At 38.7% G+C, this 15,171-nt stretch overlaps 1 protein-coding gene and 1 pseudogene across 1 annotated transcript in view; one reads left to right on the top strand and one right to left on the bottom strand.

The window, feature by feature from the left end:
- Nucleotides 1-15,171, bottom strand: part of BICRAL (BICRA like chromatin remodeling complex associated protein) — a 77,020-nt gene that overhangs the window by 44,853 nt on the left and 16,996 nt on the right. The gene's annotated exons all lie outside the window — the stretch shown is intronic.
- LOC150007021 (U2 spliceosomal RNA) lies at nucleotides 7,833-8,011 on the top strand (annotated as a pseudogene).

The following is a 15,171-nucleotide window of genomic DNA, read 5'->3' as shown; positions in this document are numbered from 1 at the left end:
CCATGTTTTTGCTTTCCAAGGTTTCAGTTACCCACGGTCAACCTCAGCCAGAAAGTATTAAATGGAGAATTTCAGAAATAAATAATGCCTAAGTTTTAAACTGTGCAGTTCTGAGTATCATGATGAAATCTTGTGCTGCCCTGCTCCGTCCAGGCCTTGACTGAATCATCCCTTTGTCCAGTGTATCCATGCTGTATATGCTACCCACCCATTAGTTACTTAGCAGTGTCTCGGTTATAAGATCGACTCCTGGTATCACAGTGCTTATATTCAAGTAACCCTTATTTCACTTCAAAATGGCCCCAAAACACAAGAGTAGTGGTGCTGACAACTCAGATATGCCAAAGAGAAGCCAAAAGATGTATGTACATATAGGAAAAAACAGTATATATAGGGTGTGGTACTATCCACAGTTTCAGGCATCCACTCAGGGCTTTGGGACAGCTCCCCCTCGGATAAGAGGAGACTACTCTAGTGACATATATTGTTTAATATATCAAACTTCTTTAAGACAAATTCCAACACAGTGTTAACAATATTAAGTTTGTTGACTATAGAACTATACAGCTTTAATGTTTCTCAAAAAGGGGTCTGAGGAAATAAACTTGGGGGCGGGTTAAATTCTCAAGTTTGAGAAACATTAACAGATTCTAAAATCATCCAGAAATATCGTCGTCGGCAGCCGTCCGTCTTGAGAGACGATGGTGTAGCTTCTTAAGAGTCTATCTGCACCGCCGAAAATGGTTGTGCAGTCCGACTCGGGAGTGACACGGTATCTGTCTCCTCCCGTGTTGAATTATCTTGCGATGACGCTGGAGTGCCCTCTCCAGTGAAGCTGAAGCTACAGAGCCTGGGCAGGGTGATATGGAGGGTCTGCTGTTGCCCATGCAGCAGACCCCCCCTCTCTTCGCAGCTGAAGGGTCCAAGGGAAAGACGGAGTCAATACAGCTTGGCTTCAGGTGCACCGCAGGAGTTGCCGGTGTTGACTACAACGTCGAACCGCCTTAGGGACTCCGGCTCCGGATTTTCTGTCGGGGTTTACTCCCTTAGCCTTTCCCCTGAAGAGGTATGCCACAAGGCAGTGGAGGTTTTTTGGAGTCAGAGTTTTCCTTCTCTGATGTGCCCTGACTGGAAGATCGAACCAGCGACACTTAGCTCGCAGGCCGACGCTCAATCCACTGAGCCAAACCAGCCAGGGCTCATCCAGAAATATACAGACTGAAAAATGTAAGGGTTCATAAAAAATCTGCTTAACATGTTTGCAAAATCTTGAGATTCTGTAAGAATCTACCCTCAAAAGAAGGAATCTTATTCCTCTTCATGTCCCCAGCACACAAACAGATATAATAAATACTGAATAAATATCCAGGGTTTAAATATAGGACAGCTGTTTTGTATGCAAAGATTGTGTTCCTAAAGCCCTTGCATAATTAAAAACAAAGAAAGTTATAATTTCCAAGAGTCCATCATCATTGAAATTTTGAGTTTCTGATAATTTGTAAATAAATATATTACATTCTGTTAAAAAATTTTAGGTGTAATAATAAAATTGGGATTGCTTTTTAAAAGGACACATATCTTTTAGAGATCCATACTGAAATAGGTATAAATGAACTAATATGACATCTGGGATTTGCTTCAAAATACTGTAGACTTGAATTGGTTGTTAAAAACATGGAATCCTGTCTCCCTCACACCGTCTAGAAATTCTGATTCACCAAAAATCTGGGCCTACTATGGAGTTTTCTCCCTTAACCCCTGAGGCTGATCACTATTTTCCCCTACGTTATAGCACACACTTGGGCAAATTTCAGGCAAACTGGGAACCTGTCCCCAACTGCAGTCAGGAGTGACCTGCCAACAGAGCCTCTGGTGAGTTCAGAAACACAGACTGAGGCTGTCAACTCTCCAAACTTCAGTTTCTTGGTAATCTGACTGAAGTTAAAGGCTGCAGGTGAAATCTTACTTGGAGATGCATCACTCTAGACCACTGTCAGTATCAGTCTCTTTCCACTCCTACCCATCAAATAATTCCTGTATTTCTTCTGTGCTATAGTTACTCATATTTCCTTTAGAATGTCAGCTCTACCAGGGCAGAGAGGTCCGTGTTTGTTCACTGATGAACCTTAGCACCTAGCCCACAGCAGGAGCTCAGTGAACATTTTTTCACCCCCCCCCCCCAGTTTTACCGAGATATAACAAACAAGACAGTGTCAATGTGATGAGTTGATATATGTATATATTGTGAAATGATTATCACAATTAGGTTAGTTAACACATCCATCACCTCACCTAGTTACTTTTGTGTGTGTGTGTGTGGTGAGAATACTTAAAATCTACTCTCTTGCCCTGACTAATGTGACTCAGTTGGTTGAGTGTAGTCCCACAAAGTGAAATTGGTGGTTCAATTCCCTGTCAGGGCACATGCCTGGGTTGAGGGTTTGGTCCCTGGTTGCGGCATGTAGGAGAGGCAACTGATCTATGTTTCTCTCCTTTTTCTCCCTTCCCCTAACTCTAAAAATAAATAAATAAAATCTTTAAAAAATAAAATTTATTCTCTTAACAAATTTCAAGTATGTAATACTGTATTGTTAACTATGGACACTATGTTATATAGTAGATCCCCAGAACTTATTCATCTTATAACTGAAAGTTTGTACCCTTTGACCAACTTCTCCCCACTTGCCCCACCCACCCCACGGCCCCTGGCAACCACCAATCTGCTCTGTTTCTATAAGTTCCCACATATAAGCTAGATCATATAGTATTTGTCTATCTCTGTCTGACTTCTCTCACTTAGCCTATGTTTATGCCCTCAAGGTTCATTCATGTTGCCACAAATGGAAGGATTTCCTTCTTTATGGCTGCATAATATTCCTCTGTGTACCACAGTTTCTTTATCCATTCATCCATTGACAGATATTTAGTTATTTCCATATCTTGGTTGTTGTGACTAACGCTGCAATGAACATGGGGTGCATATATCTACATGAGATAATGATTTCATTTCCTTCAGATATATATCTAGAAGTGGGGTCGCTGGATTATATGGTAGTTCTATTCTTAATTTTTTGAGGAACCTCCAGATTGTTCTCCATAGTGGCTACACCAATTTACATCTCTTCCGACAGTGCACTAGGGCTCCATTGTGTCCTCATACTCACTTGTCATCTCTTGTTATTTTGATAATAGTCATTCTAACAGGTATGAGGTAGTATTTCATTGTGGTCAATGAACATTTTTAAAAAGGAACCTATCTCCCTTTCCAAAGTACTGGCCACAAGATGGCAGGACCTGCCAACAGGATCAGGCATGCCAGGGAAAGGGTGCTTATTTCATTTTCCTTGAAACCTACTTCAGTTTTCCAAGGAAGCATGCTTATTTTGGAGACAAGGCTATTCCTATGGGAGAACAATTAAAAGTGGAAAATAATTAATTTAAAACTAGAATGTACAATGGGCTAAAGTTATTTCCCTGTATCTGCCTTTGTCCAGGCGACAACTTCCTTAGCTGGAATGTTCTTCTTTCTCTTCTATATCTATTGAAATACCATCTATTATTCAAACCTTAGCTTGAATCTACCTCTGTGAATTCTTCACTGACAAACTTGTGTGGTCTTAAGATTATCTTGCCCAGAATTCTAAATGCAACAGCCGTGTCTTTTGACCCAGTCAGACCCTCTCTGCATGATTATCTTCATTATGCCTATCTGCTTTTCCCAATTAAAGCAGAGCTCAAATGGAAATAAAAGGTCCTAATATTTGAGAGGGGGGGGATAGTTAATTTTTACGAACCAGGGGTATGGACTTGGGGGGGATTGCTGGGGGAGGGGGGTGCTGGGTGGAGGGGAGCAAGGGGGAGAAAATTGGAACTGTTGTAACAATATAATCAATAAAAAACATTAAAAAAAAAAGAAATAAAAGCAGTATAAAGTGCTGTTGAGTACTGACAAGAGAGCAATGAATTCTTCCATCCAAGCAGCTTTTAGACTGTGCGGCTTTTGGGCATCAGTAACTGAAAATACTGGCCCATTATAATAGGCTCTAGCCTCATTTTGTACCTCTACCCACTCCACCTCCCCTGTAAGGAACCCTTGGCTCTTTGCTATCTTGACCATTAGACGTCCCCAAAATTTATGACACCACTTATTCAATTCTTTGGCTTTGCACTTGCCCTTCTACTTAGAAAATAAAAGCTCTTCCACCCACCCCCAAGTGCTCTACTGATGGTGCCTAACTTTTCTTTTTATGTCTTTGAGTGAAATGATATTGCCTTTCTTTATTTTTTAAAATCCGTGAGCAAAAATTAATCGTTTACTTATTTGTATCTGTAGATCATGTCTAACATGTTACTAGTATGACATATGTATGACAAAATTTTGTTTTTCTGCCTCCTTAGTTAGCTTACAAATTCCATGAAAGCTGTATTAGTCTCTTTCCATCCTTGTGTTACTATTGTTTAGTGCAATGCCTGATACTAACATGCCCAATCAATGTGTTTTACTCAAACTGAATAACTTTTGTAAGATTTCAGTCTAGCCCTGGCTTGTATGGCTCAGTGGACTAAGCACCAACCTGTGAATCAAAGGGTCACGGGTTCAATTCCCAGTTGAGACACATGCCTGGGTTGCGGGCTGGGTCCCCAGTTGGGGGCATGTGAAAGGCAACCGATCGATGTTATCTCTCGCATGTTTTTCTCCCTCTGTTTCTCACTCCCTTCTACCCTCTCTAAAAATAAACAAATAAAATCTTCAAAAAAATTAGCCATGTTCATTAAAAGACTCAAAAGTGAAAACCTAAGTTGAAGAGTCCGTGGCACAGCCATACATAGCATTTTGAAGGCACCAACACTACAACTCACAGAAAAGAAAAAAAAAAAAACAACTCTGTAAGATAGAATTAACAGATGCCCTGCCAAAATGTTTTTCTAATTTCTTTAGTGTGTTTTATAAGAGACTGAACATTTTTAATGACTGTGGAAAACAATACACAAGAGATGATTGAGAAATGATACAAAATGCTGCTCTCCTGATTGCTATTAAATATTAAGTAAAATTAAATTGAAACTAGCTTTGTGATAATTCATAATACTTCAGTATATAGGATAATATGTATTAAAAAGATGAGTCAGTTCTCTGCAATTACACTTAAATTTCAATTAAAGAATTCTTATATTTCAAAATAAAAGGTGAATTTCTGTTTTAATCATGACTGCCACATTTATTAATTTCTTCCACTAAAAATAATCAGTCATTTAGAGAATCTGCTCCTATGACAAGCTGACTTAGCAAAAGGAAGCAATGTCAACATTGAAACTAACAACCACAAAGATAAACCCGGTCACGTACCATCCAAAAACATATTAGCAAACATTTTAGGAATAGGAATTAAAAACTAGAAGAGCCCAATATAAGTCTTGAATACTTGTCATAAAAACAAACTATCTGAACAGAAACTGCTCTAACACTATTTTGATTTCTAGTTTCATTCAGAAAAATATATCTTTTATTAAATGAAATATATTTATCTAAGTCATTTGTGTTTTTCCTAATAGAGGGGATTACTTTTAGAAATCATTTTAAATGAAGAAAAAGCAAAAATCCTAACCATGTGACTTTTTCTATTTTTAAAAATAATGGATATTGTTTTACAAAGTCAGTCATAAATAGTAAAAAGAACTGCTGTTTGCAATCCCATTCCCAAAATTCACCAGAATATTGTATGGTAATAATTAAGCTTTTAAAATAAAAACTGACTAAAATTTTCCTTGTTTCCATAAATATAATATGACACAATTGCTCTGTGTTAGTACAGTTTGCATCTTATTATCCCTATATGTGGAACTGCTTTTATAAACTTTGAAATGGCAGCAATTATAAACATATTTTCTTTTATGAATCATTAGTATTAGCAATCTGGTTCAAGTTATTATGCAAACTCTTGACTCTCACTGCTCTCTGTCAATGAGTAACATTTAAAATATGTTGGTTTTACGGTATGTTCCAAAAAACACACACACACAAGCCCTGTAAAAACAACTAACAATATTAACAAACAAAATTCCATTGTACAAAGTTAATAAGAGTACCAAGGAAGAAGTGCCAAGGATTCTCTTTTATAAAAGCAGACACAAAAGGAGGATATGTGGACAAAATCAATTTTTTAAGAAGTAGAAAATGAGAGAAACCTTTAAAGTTTAAGAATGATTTAAGAAAGAATATGGACAAATATATATGTAACATTACTCTAAGCAAGATTTCAGTTTCTACAAAAACTTTAAAGATGAATTAATCTTACCTTTCTAAACTCCATTTAAGAGACACGGACTTCTATCTAGTGTGAAATTTTTACCAAACCCTAAGAAATATTATACCATGTGAACTGAAACTTATATTTATAGTTATTTCTATCAAAAATGATTAAGACACTGAATTTCAGTTGGGGAAGATGAAGAAGTTCTGGAAAAGAATAGTGGTAATGGTTGCATAACAGTGTGAATGTACTTCGTGCCCCAAACTGTACTGAAAATATTTAGCATGGTAAATATTGTGTTATGTGTATTTTACCACAAGAAAGAAAGAATAAAGCATCCATGAATATTCTTACTAAAAAGGTAAGACGATAAGGGCTTGTTTGAATATCACTATAGTTGACACTTGAACAACGCAAGGGTTTGGGCGCCAACTCCCTGTGAAGTAAAAAATCCACGCATACCTTGAGACTCCCTCAAAACTCAAGATGTCCCTAAGTGTTTATAGGGGATTAGTTCCAGGACCCCTCTACGGATATCAAAATTCATCCTTCATAACAGTGCAATACAGTCAGCCCTCTGCATCTATGGACTCCCAACCTCAGATGGAAAACAGTACACATAGTTACTGAAAAAAAGGATGAAAGAAGTTGAAGCAGACCACCCTACAGCCACTGACGGGCATCAGCGGAGGCTACAGGAAGAAATCCTCCAAAGGTAGGAGGAGGGTTCTTAACCCTGTGTATGCCTTTGGCTGTCTGGTCTCAGAGTAATATTTAAAGATGTATAATACATGTAGGATTTCTTTAAAACACAGTTTTAGCCCTGGCTGGTGTGGCTCAGTGGATTGAGTGCCAGCCTGCGAATCAAAAGGTCACTGGTTCGATTCCCAGTCAGGGCACATGCCTGGGTTGTTGGCCAGAGGGTATGCAAGAGGCAACTGCACATTGATGTTTCTCTCCCTCTCTTTCTTCCTCCCCTGTAACCTTTCAAGACACCTGCAAATGCAACGTGAAAAAAAAGAAATTTCTATTGGCAACAAATTCCCAGGCACTGTTAATACTACTATGGTTTGTGGCCTTCATTCAGATTGAGGAAATTATAAATTTCAATTGGAGTCTAGGGTAAGTAACAAGCAACTTTTTTCACATCCAAGTTCATGGGCACCCCTCCCCCAATTCTATCCACAGATCCTTTAGGGGTCTGTCCATGTAGACCTTGCACTGTTGGGGTCCGGGGCAGTTGTTTAACACATGAAGTGAATAAACTCAATCTAGTAATGAACAACAGAATTATAAACATCTGAACATAATCTACAGATATTTTTATATTGGCTAAGCACACAATGGTCATTTTTATGCACTGTTTGATGCACTTTTTGTCTTGCAAAGAAATTGAAGGTGCTGCCACACACATGGCTGGTGGCAGCATCTGTCAATTTCAGCAGTGCAGAGGACACACTTTCGTACCACCAGTTATCAAAGAATTCCCTGAATGAGGAAGGGCGAGTATCCTAATTTTCTGTAAGCTTAGCAGAGAGCAACAGAAATACACTTTTATAATTTAAAAAACCTGAGACTACAATCGCTTCTCGGCCTTTTGGCTAAGATCAAGTGTAGTATCTGTTCTTATCAGTTTAAAAAACCTGGGACCACAGTGCAAAGCCCTCTCAATCTTGGACCAGAGTGAGACACGAAGGCAAGTTTCATCTGATAAACATGCAATAGTCTTTTCTGGAAAACTCAGTCAAAGCTCACATCTTCTTTCTATGAAACATCAATGCAGAAAACAGTCACACAAATTATGTACTTTCCCAGTTTTTATATTAATGCTGGGAATTGAATAGACATCTAAATAAATTCCTTTTGCATACTCACTTCTGGGCTATCCTGCTATAGATTATTGAACCCTCATAAGAGTGAAGTAACTTGAAAACAGGCTCTAGTGGTCTAAAAATTATTTACTAGATTTCCTTTTTAAAACCAACTAACTCAGTGTGAATAAAAAAAATTTCTTTTTCTTTTACTTAAAACCACATCATTCTGAAGGTCACAGTCCCATGTGTCAGAACTGAATGGTATTAGGGTAAACTGTCCCATCCTCTGGGACATTTGTGACTACAACACAGCCCTTTTCCTTGGGAAAGAGATAAAGACATTTCATTTAGTTTTTAGGTTGACCCTATTTTATATCACTTCTGGGTCATTTAAAATAGGACAGACGTGTAGTTCTATTATCACCGTTATTCAGTATAATCCTTTTGGACAAATTAGAATAATTTTTTTTTTTTTTTTAGTTTTTCTTTTTTGTTGGTTTTAAGAATAATCTTTTCTTAAGAACACTTTATATCTCTCTAAAGATTCAGGTTCTTAGATTTTGCCTCAGTAACATTATCTTTCAATGGAGGTTTGTCATTATATAACTTTTTCTTAAAACTTCTATTGACAGCTTGTAACTTTTTTTTCAATTTTATTTTTTAAATTTATTTTTATTTTATTGATTATGCTACAACAGTTGTCCCAATTTGTTCCCCTTTGCCCCCCTCTTCCCAGGACCTCCCTTTCCTCCAGCAATACCCCACTTAGTTCATGTCCATGGGTCATGTATATAAGTTCATTCGCTTCACCCTTTCCTATACTATTCTTAACTTCCCCCTGTCTATTTTGTACCTACCAGCTATGCTTCTTGATCCCTGCACCTTTTCTCCCATTTCTTCCCTTTTCCTCTCCCAGCTGATAACCTTCCAAATGATCTCCATACGTATGATTCTGTTCTTGTTCTAGTTGTTTGCTTAGTTTCTTTTAGATTCAGTTGTTGATAGTTATGAGTTTATTGTCATTTTAATGTTCATAGTTTTGATATTCCTTCCTAAATAAGTCCCTTTAACATTTCATACAACAATGGCTTGGTGATGATGAACTCCTTTAGCTTTACCTTGTCTGCCTTCCATTTTAAATGATAGCCTTGCTGGATAGAGCAATCTAGGTTGTAGGTCCTTGCTTTTTATCACTTTGAATACTTCTTTTTGGTCCCTTCTTGCCTGCAAAGTTTCTTTTGAGAAATCAGCTGACAGTCTTATGGGAACCCCTTAGTAGGTAACTGTCTTCTTTTTTCTTGCTGCTTTTAAGATTTTCTGTCCTTAACCTTTGGCATTTTAGTGATGATGTGTCTTGGTGTGGTCCTCTTTGGGTCTAGCTTGTTTGGGACTCTGCACTTCCTGGACTTGTATGTCTATTTCCTTTGCCAAATTAGGGAAGTTTTCCTTCATTATTTTTTCACAAAAGCTTTCAATTTCTTGCTCTTCCTTTTCTCCTTCTGGCACCTCTATGATTCATTCAGATGTTGGTATGTTTAAAATTGTCCCAGAGGTTCCTAAGCCTCTCCTCATTTTTTCAATTCTTGTTTTTCATTCTGTACTGGTTGACTGTTTATTTCTTCCTTATGTTTTAAAGCACTGATTTGGACCCTGCTTCCTTCCCTTCACCATTCGTTTTGTGAGGATTTTCCTTTCTTTCACTTAGCATAGCCTTAATTTCTTCCCTTATGGGTCTGCCATACTCATTCATGTCTGTCAAGTCTGTGGGCATCATTATCACCAGTGTTTTGATTTCCACATCTGTTAGGTCGGCTATCTCCTTGTCACTAATTCTCCCACTGGAGCCTTGATCTGCTCCCTCTTTTGGGCCATACTTCTCTGTCTCCTTAATTTGACAGGCTCCTGTGTTTGCTTGCTTCTGTGTCTTAGGTAGAGCTGTCACATCTGTTACACTGTAAGGGGTGAAGGCTTAGGTATTTGTCAGTGCGGGGTGACCTGTTTCACCACCTTGTGGCGCTATCTGGATGAGTATTGATTCTTTATATCTTTGTTGGACTTCCATGCAGTTCCATTTTCTGGTAGTTTTGGTTGTTTTTTATTTTGAGGAAATGTAATCCTTCCTATGTTGTAGAAGGAGGCAAAGTGTGTCTACCTATGCTTCCATCTTGGCCAGAAGTCCTGTAACTTTTGTTAATGCTGCTCTTAACAACATCATAATTTTTCTTTAAGAAAGCACATTGAAATAACATATTAACCAGTATTATTGTAATTTATCATAATGATAATAAAGACAAGATTCAATGATTATTGATTAAAATAAACCTGTGCTGGAGGGGCAGTGTTCTTAAAGGATTAAAGAAATACAAAAGACCCCCACAAGTATATGAAGTGTCCCTGCTCTCAAGTAGCTGATTATCTTATTGAAAAGGCAAGACACCTACATCTGAAATAATTTTCCTAATTGCAAGAAAGCAATTAATGTCCATGGAAATACCATATGCTAGTAGGGATAGTTACAGTCATATTAACCTCCTTTTACAATTAATTGATATACCAAGGCATATGAGGTGATAAAAATTGTAACAGCAGCTAACATATTCTAAGTACCCTCCTTTTGCCAGGCACTTCACACAGTTCTAATATTTCTAACACACTCCTGCTAGGTATATATTATTACCCCTATTTCTATAGAAAATGTAAGACACTTTCCCAACATTGCATAATATGTAAGTAGCGAGAGAGAGGTTTGATCTCAAATCTCTAATTCTCAAGCACTGCTGTTTGTCATCTCTGAGTGAAAACATGAGTTTTGGAAAGTCTGACTTCTGTAAATGTTTCCCATGTCAAAAGATGGCAGTTGAGAATCTTAAAACACTTCCTCCCACAGCAAAAAACCTCGCTCCACCATCAATTAAAATTCTAAAAGTTTAAATCAACTGAAGTTTTTTTAAAAGATTTTATTTATTTATTTTTAGGGAGAGGGTAAGGAAGGGAGAAAGAAAGGGAGAGAAACATTGATATGTGAGAGATGCATGGATTGGTTGCCTCTCACATGTCCCCAACTGGGGACCTGGCCTGCAACCCAGGCATGTGCCCTGACTGGGAATAGAACCAGCAAGCTTTTGAATCACAGGCCAACACTCAATCCTCTGAGCCACACCAGCCAGGGCAAGGTTTTCTTTTCTGCTGGTAAAAGTGAGCATATAATTTTAAATCTATCACTATAAAAAGGTATGCATAAGTAGTAAGAAATATATTGGCACTGGCTTATAGAAAGAAGCTTTGGTAACACCGTAGCTGACAGGAACATTTTAGTCTTTTCCACATATGACTTCAAAGAAAGGAGTCCTTTAAACAAAAAAAGGATGGCAGAGGTTACATATCAGACCTCTGGCTTTTAAAAACTCATTGTTCTAGACTTCCAGCCAAGATGGAGGCATAGACTTACACACTCTGTCTCCCTCCACAACTAAGAAGGACTACAACTACCGCAAAACCAAAAATAATAAGAAGTTCCAGAAAATAAAGCTACATGGAAGTCCAACATATGCTCGTCCGGATGGGTAGGAAGGGCGAAACCATGGCTGAGAAAGATCGAACTGTGCCGGAGGCGGCAGCCGCAGCAGCGAACAGCGGGACCGGTAAGCAGACACCAGTATTTGGGGGGAGGAGAGAAGCGCCTGAGAGCCGGTCTGGGCTGCAGACCAGACCCATTAGCTCGTGATTCCAATGCCCAGGAAGGCAGACCCCTTGTCTTGGACTGTGGGGATAAAGGAGGCTCCCGGTTCCTCAGCGGAGAGTAAGAGCAGGAATCCATCTTGGAGCCCCGCCCTCACGAAAAGCGCCACAGGGTGGTGAGAAAGGTCGCCAGGTTGTGACGAGCACATGGGGCTCCACCCAATATAGCGTAGGAGGTGTTAGAGTGCCCCGCCCAAGAAGGAAAGATAAAATGGTCAGAATGGCAGAATTAATGATTGAAATACCAATCACACAGCTAATGAAAAAACAAATAAAGGCCTTGATGGATGAACAAATAGCAAATCTTTCTGAGGCTCAGTTCAGGGCTATAGTCATAGGAAGCTTACAGACCTAACAGCGGGGCTGAATCAAAACAGGGAAGGAATGAGGCTAGCCCCGCTGAAATGAACAAAAATACATACAAGTGGTGAGGAAGGGAAAGCCATGGATCAAATCAACAAATCAGAACATAGGGAGGGAACAAACAGTCAACCAGTGCAGAAAGAGGAAACAAAAAGTGAGGAAAATGAGGAGAGGCTCAGAAACCTCTGGGACAGCTATAAGCAAACGAACATTCGAATTATAGGATTGCCAGAGGGTGAAGAAGAAGAACTAGAAATTGAAAATTTATGTGAAAAAATAACGAAGCAGAACTTCCCTAACTTGGGGAAGGAAATAAGGCTTACAGGTCCAGGAAGCACAGAGAGTTCTGGATAGACTAGACCCAGGGAGGACCACACCAAGACACATTATCATCAAAATGTCAAAAATTAAGGATAAAGAGAGAATCTTAAAAGCAGCAAGAAAGAAGAGAAGAATTCTGTACAAAGGGGTCCCAATTAGACTATTATCGGATTTCTCAAAGGACACTCTGCAGGCAAGAAGGGACTGGCAAGAAATATTCAAAGTAATGAAAATCAAAAACATTCAACCACGATTACTCTATCCAGCGAAGCTCTCATTCAGGATAGAAGGGCAGAGAAAGTGCTTCCAGGACAAAGTAAAACTGAAGGAGTTTGTTAGATCCAAACCACTGTTATATGGGATGTTAAAGGGACTGGTTTAGGAGGAGGAGGATCAAAACTATGAACATTAAAATGAAAACTGTATCACAACGACCAACAACAGAAGCTAGGGAATTGAAACAAAGGCAAACTAAGTAGGCAACGAGAGGGGAAAAAGAATTACAGGCATGGGGAAAATATTGGGGGGAGGTCAGTGGGGAGGGGAAGGAGGAAAAGGGAGGAAGATGGTACAGGAATTAAGCATAGTAGGAGGGAGTGGAGTAGACAGGAAGATGTTAAAAAGAACTGTACGCACAACCAATGGGCATGGACTAAGGGGGGGAGACAACTGGAGGGAAGAGGGGAGCAGGGGGAAAAGAAATTGTGAGAACTGTAACAACATAATCAATAAAATAAAATAAAAACAAAACAAAAAACAAACAAAAAAACCCCAACTCATTGTTCCCCTTACTGACTTTGCCACAGAATCCTCCTTTCTCACCCCCCTTACCCTACCCCCAACACCTATTAACTCCTAGAAGGTCTCCAGTAGCACAGTTATCCAAAAAAAATAAACAGGACTTACAAGTGAAAGCCACATGTGTAATTTAAAACTTTCCAGTAGCCAATTTTTTAAGTGTAATTAATTTTACATTTTTAAAATTATTGATTAGAGAGAGAAAGAAAAACATCAATTTTCTGTTCCATTTACCTATGCATTCACTGGTTGCTTCTTCTTTTTAAAGATTTTATTTATTTTTTAGAGAGAGGGGAAGAGAGGGAGAAAGAGAAGGAGAGAAACATCAATGTGTGAGAGAAACAACCATCAGTTACCTCTTGCATGCCCCCAACAGAGGACCTGGCCTGCAACCCAGGCATGTGCTCTGACCGGGAATCGAACTGTGACCCTTTTGGTTTGCGGGACCACACTCAATCCTTCACTGAGACACACTGGGCTCACTGGTTGCTTCCTGCATGTGCCCTGACCAGGGATCGAACCTGGAACCTTGTTGTATCAGGATGATGCTCTATCCTACTAAGCTACCTGGCCATGGCCAAGTATAATTAATTTTAATATATTTTATTCAGTCTAGAATATTCAAAAATATTTCAGACTAAATAAAAAATATTTTTATTTAGTATTCATTGATATTTAGATAATCATTTCAACATTTAGCTAGTATAAAATCAATGAGATATTTATATCCTTTTCACACCAAGTCTTCAAAACTTGGTATGGACTTTACACTAAAAGCACATCCTAATGGTGCTAGCCACGTTTCAAGTGCTAACAGTCATATGTGGCTAGTAGTCACCACATCGGATAGTTCAGGACTATAGGCGGATAGAACTTAATTTAGGAAAAACACTGGCCTAGAGGTTCACTTGCCCTTGCTAGCCCTTGTGGATAGCCACAAGGTGGAAATCTTTAAGAAGATTTAAGAACAGCTGAAGAAGAAATGATTAATATTTACCCTAATTATTTATATAGGGTATCCCAGAGATTTTGCTCATGAGATTTTTTTATGGAAGTGTTTAAGGAAATAACTCTTTATTTTCACCACAATACAACCCCCCCCCCCCCCCCCCGATTTAAAATCAATTCCAAAGATAGCCCTAGTTTAGCCACTGGACTGAAATAATCCTAATCTTCTAAGGAAGAAAGTTAATGTTACATGCCTCTTACATACTTAAAGGTTTTAATATATGTTTCTAAAAATAAGTTATTTCTTCATGTTTGTGTAAAATGACCATAGTTACATGGGAGAAAAAAATCCAAAAGTAAATAACTTGAAAATAAAAGCAAACAAATGATTTGCTAACAGAACACTAAAGATGATGCTAAGTAAGAGCTTCTGGATCTGTTACTCTCACACAAGCCTCACCACCGGCTCACAGACCCGCTTTTATAAGCAAGGAAACCAAGACTTGCTCTAGGCCAGTGGTCCTCAATCACCTAGGAACTTGTATAAAATGCACATCCTCAGGCCCATCCCAGACCTACTGGATCAGGAACTCAGAGGTATTAAACAAGTTCTCTGAGTAATTCTGACACATACTCAAGTTTGAGAACCACTAGATCAACACAGAACTGGTATTTAAACCCAGTCTAGCTCCAAAAGCTGTGTATTTTCTAAAAGTTTTTGTTTTGTTTTGTTTTTTGGAGGGTGGTAGGGGGCTGGGTGTGATAAAATACACCGATCATGAAACTCACCATCTTATACACCATTTTAACTGCACAGTTCAGTGGTATTAATTCACATTATTGTGCAGCCATCACTACCCATCCATCTCCAGAAGTCTTTCCATCTTGCAAAACTGAAACTTTATACCTATTAAACACTAACTCCTGCCTTCCCCTCT

This window comes from Furipterus horrens, unplaced genomic scaffold (genome assembly GCF_987537825.1).
Source record: "Furipterus horrens unplaced genomic scaffold, mFurHor1.1.pri manual_scaffold_6, whole genome shotgun sequence".
Lineage (NCBI taxonomy): Eukaryota > Metazoa > Chordata > Mammalia > Chiroptera > Furipteridae > Furipterus > Furipterus horrens.
This window is presented reverse-complemented; position numbering and strand designations above follow the sequence as displayed.